We start from the raw sequence: 5,000 nt of genomic DNA on the forward strand, positions 1-5,000 counted from the left end.
GGATCGAGCCCCCGCATCGGGCTCCCTGCTCAATGGGAAGCCTGCTTCTCCCTCTCCCACTCCGCCTGCTGGTGTTTCCTCTCTCGCTGTGTCTCTATCTGTCAAATACATAAATAAAATCTTAAAAAAAATGAATTAAATAAAATAATAAAAATAAAACTCATTAAATAGAGCTCCTTTACAAATGGATGTTAGCAATAGCAGCCGGAGGTAGAGGAAATTCCTCACATGTGTAACACATACGGACACACAGACACAAACAAGATGCAAACAAATTTTAGCCTTTGTTTCAGTCTTATTTGTGGAGAGGACATGAATGGAGAGGACATGAAAGACCCAATGTTCAAATCTCCCCCTTTTATTAAAACAAATCCAACTGCGAGGCAGCATTACCGAGTACAGATCCCATCCATCAGTTGTTTTCCATTTCCAATGGAAACAGGGTCGGTTTTGTGCAAAGATACCAAAAGCTGCAGCAACAAACCAACCAAATGAAGACCAGAGCATCTCCCTGAGTGTTGGTTCCTCCCCAAAAGTCGGGACTTCACTGAGGGAACCAAAGAGCTTCCTAGTTTCTGATCACCTGGTCTCATAGCAGGCTTTCTCTAATTGTGTACACAATTCAGACATGTCAAAATAACCCCACTTGGGCCATCTGAGACTCGTGTTATCGTGAAATGTTTCCCATGCAAGTAAGCACTTGCAAGTATAGGCTCCCTGTGCATTGTACATGTAGCCTGCAGGTGTTTCTTGTGAGGGTGGGCAGTTGTTTCCTCAACATTTGGTGCAGGGTTATACAGGGTTTTGGTTTGTTTTGTTGGTTTGGTTTTCTGCACACGTGTGTGTGTGTGTGTGTGTGTGTGTGTGTGTGTGTGTGTGTTTTGGGGCGCACACAGACACACAGACACACACGAAACCTGTTTGTTCTCTCCCTAGGCTACAAAAAGCTCAGGGGCGCCTGGCTGGCTCTCTACCAGCAGCACGCTGCTGACTCTTGATCTCAAGAGTCCTGAGTTCCAGCCCCACGTTGGGCGTAGAGACTCCTTCCACAACAGCAAAAAATAATACCGAAAAGCTCGAAAAACGCCTGGGCCCCGGGCAGGATGTCTATGCCAACCAGACCTCCATGAAAAACACTTTGTACGGCGACAGAAGGACAGAGGCAGCATCCTACCCCCAACCCCACAGCCTGCCTCCTTTCCGGCCAAATGGCCAGCATCTGGGAACGGCTTTGAAACATTCTCAGTCAATGACTTGGGCCTGCCTGTTGGGAAGAGCGCTATGCTGTTCATTTCCCTCCTGGGTGAGCCTAGGAGGGTGAAGCGGCGGTAGCTCTCAGTGGGGGAGGGGGCGCCACGCGATCCAAGACACAGGACCAGTGTGGGAGCATGAGATCTGTATGGCCCCGAGGGGTACAGGGTAGCCTGTGAATCCTTTTCCAAAGAAAAGCGGCAACATGAGACCGTGCAACACACCTTTCCACACCATCTGCTGATGATGCTACTAGGACTTCTGTCCTCAGAGATGACACTATTTTACCACCGCCTAAAGTTTTGTTCTGTTCTTTTATTTTTTTTGTTATGTTAATCCCCATACATTCCATCATTCGTTTTGGATGTAGTGTTCCATGATTCATTGTTTGTGCATAACACCCAGTGCTCCATGCAGAACGTGCCCTCCTCAATACCCATCACCAGGCTAACCCATGCTCCCACCCCCCTCCCCTCTAGAACCCTCAGTTTGTTTTTCAGAGTCCATCGTCTCTCATGGTTCGTCTCCCCCTCCGATTCCCCCCCGTTCATTCTCCCCCTCCTGCTATCTTCTTTTTTTTTTTTTTTCTTAACATCTATTGCATTATTTGTTTCAGAGGTCCAGATCTGAGATTCAACAGTCTTGCACAATTCACAGCGCTTACCAGAGCACATACCCTCCCCCGTGTCTATCACCCAGTCACCCCATCCCTCCCACCCCACCCCCCACTCCAGCAACCCTCAGTTTGTTTCCTGAGATTAAGAATTCCTCATATCGGTGAGGTCATAGGATACATGTCTTTCTCTGTTCGACATACTTCGCTCAGCATAATACCCTCCAGTTCCATCCACGTCGTTGCACATGGCAAGATCTCATTCCTTTCGATGGCTGCATAATATTCCATTGTATATATATACCACATCTTCTTTATCCATTCATCTGTCGATGGACATCTTGGCTCTTTCCACAGTTTGGCTATTGTGGACATGGCTGCTGTAAACATCGGGGTGCACATACCCCTTCGGATCCCTACATTTGTATCTTTAGGGTAAATACCCAGTAGCCACGGCCTAAAGTTTTAAGAGAAGGGGTCGGGGGACTCGGTAGCACGGGAAAATCATTCCGTCGTCCCACTCATCTTAATGGCTCCTCGTGGGAAACGAGGACGCCATACCAAGGAGCAGAGCACCGATCCATGGAAACACATGGGTGAGCCCCAAAAACATGACACTAAGTAAAAGGAACCCGACAGCCAGGGTGACATAATGCCTCGGGGTTCCACGGGTATGAAAAAGCCAGCCGAGGGCGCCTAGGTGGCTCAGTCGTTAAGCGTCCGCCTTCGGCTCAGGTCATGATCCCGGGGTCCTGGGATCGAGCCCCGCATCGGGCTCCCTGCTCCGCGGGAAGCCTGCTTCTCCCTCTCCCACTCCCCCTGCTTGTGTCCCCTCTCTCGCTGTGTCTCTCTCTGTCAAATAAATAAATAAAATTAAAAAAAAAAAAAAAACCACCCAAGAAGAACAACAACAACAACAACAACAACAACAACAACAACAACAACAACAAAAGAAAAAGCCAGCCGAAATAGCCCCATCCTAAAGGGAGGGAGCGAGCAAGCAGATCGGAGGCTGTTGGGGGAGAACAGTGAAGAGAGCCAGGGTGAGGGTGAGGGTGAGGGTGAGCGTGACGGTGGGTGGGGGCGAGGCGCGGACAGGAAGGGGGGAGGGGTAGTAGAGGTGTTTATTTCTTTTGGCGGTGATGGAAATGTTCTGGAAATTGCAGTGAGGGTTGTGCAGCTTTGTGAGCCACCTTAAAAAAAAAAAAGAAGGCCACCAAATGGCACACGTTTAAGAGTATGCGAAATATGGCATGCGAATTGTATCTCCACTTCGAAAATCTGTGACGAAACAATGTAATGGACATAGGGAAGGAGGGAGGGAAGGAGGGAGGGAGGGAGGGATGGACGGGACCCTCACCCTGGCTCTCTTCACCGTTCGATCCATCGATCCATCGACCGATCGATCCATCCATCCATCCATCCATCCATCCATCCATCCATCTATGCATGCCATGCATGCAGTCTGTCGGTTCATGTAGACATCAAAGGGGGGGAGGAGGGGAAGGGGGGAAGGGGGGAAGGGGGGAAGGGGGAGGGGGGAGGGGAAGGGGGAGGAGGGCGTGCATGATACTGGGCATGGTTTTTATTCTGAGTGCTTTTATTTGTTCCCCAAACTAATCACCTCTGTGGAGATAAACAAAAGATCACCCACACGAGAACGGGAATCCTTTCTTGAGGGCAAGAGAGTCTGCGGTCGGCCACCACCGCCTGGGTCTGGCAGAGACGCCAAGCAAACGCAGGCCAGGCGGAGGAGTGGAAAAGCTTTCTGGTGACAAAAGGGGAAGGTCCGATGAGAGGTTGTTGGGGGTGGGGGAGCAGGACAGGAGCTGACTAGAAGAGGAGTGTCCTAGGTCATTTCAGGGAAAGAGAAACTTGATTTCCGTCCGTGGGTCCATCGATCTCATTCTCTGGATCTAGCTCTATGGAGAATCTCAAGGTTTTAAGTTTGTTGAATTGATGATGTCGAAGGCGCTTAGGGAAGAACAGAGGTTCCCATCTCCGAAATGATCCTCAAAAATCATTGAGGATCATTTCCATCCTACTTCCATCCGCCTCTGGACTGCCTCCCGAAACCCACGCTCTAGCCACACCCCGCCTCCCACCCTTCCCCCCTCGCCCCGCCTCGCCCCGCCTCGCCCCGCCTCGCCGCTGGGCCTTTCTCCAGCTTCTTCCCCGCCCGCCCCATTCTCCCCCCCCCCCCCCCAACCTCGCAGCACCCATCCCGATTCCTCCCAAACCCTCCCCACCAGTGGCTGGACCTCTCTGGTCGACCTCTTTTGGGCACTAGAAAAGCCACGAGCGGTCGGGCGGGCGGCACCCGAAAAACGGCAGTGCAGTGAATCAGTGAGTCTGGGTGTGACGAATAGGGGGTCGCAGGGTGCCTGGGACGCAGCGCCTGCCTTTCTGGTGCACGGCCTGGTCCCGATCCACCTGGGAGAGTAGCGCTTCCCGCCTCAGGGCGCGCCGTTAGCCAAAGAGGGGCCTCTGGGGATCTTTCTCCTACCGCCCCTAGGGTGGGGACATCTGCACACGGCTAGGGGACGTGCTCCTCACGCACGCGCCTTCCGACCCACCCAGGCTGCACCGGTTCCGGCTCCGGACAAGGGCGCTCTTGGAAATGCGTGAGGCACCCTGGCGCCCGCAGCCCAACGACCCGGGACACGGGACGGTGAGAACGGCCCCCGATCGGATGTAGAAATGTCCGCAAAGCGAAACCCGCCGTTCCTGCGTCATCTTCGTCTAACCGGACACCGTCGGTGCGTGGAGAAACTTTGAGCGTTTTGCCACCAGCGCTCCAAAACGTTTGCTTTTTCTCTAGACGGGGGTCCGGGATGTGGTAGGATTTGTCTAGAAATAGAAACAAAGGACGAGGCCGTTCATGTGTGGGACCCAGACGAACACATTCGAGGGCAAGACCAGGCGCGGCCAAGAGGACTAGACGGGTGGACGACTAGACACGGTCAAGGTGGAAAGCGGGGGGGGGGGGGGGGGGGCGACTGGGTGGCTCGGTCGGTCGTTAAGCATCTGCCTTCGGCTCAGGTCATGATCCCAGGGTCCCAGGGTCCCAGGGTCCTGAAATCGAGCCCCTCATCGGGCTCCCTGCTCGGCGGGAAGCCCGCTTCTCCCTCTCCCA

This window comes from Halichoerus grypus, unplaced genomic scaffold (assembly GCF_964656455.1).
Source record: "Halichoerus grypus unplaced genomic scaffold, mHalGry1.hap1.1 HAP1_SCAFFOLD_196, whole genome shotgun sequence".
Classification (NCBI taxonomy): domain Eukaryota; kingdom Metazoa; phylum Chordata; class Mammalia; order Carnivora; family Phocidae; genus Halichoerus; species Halichoerus grypus.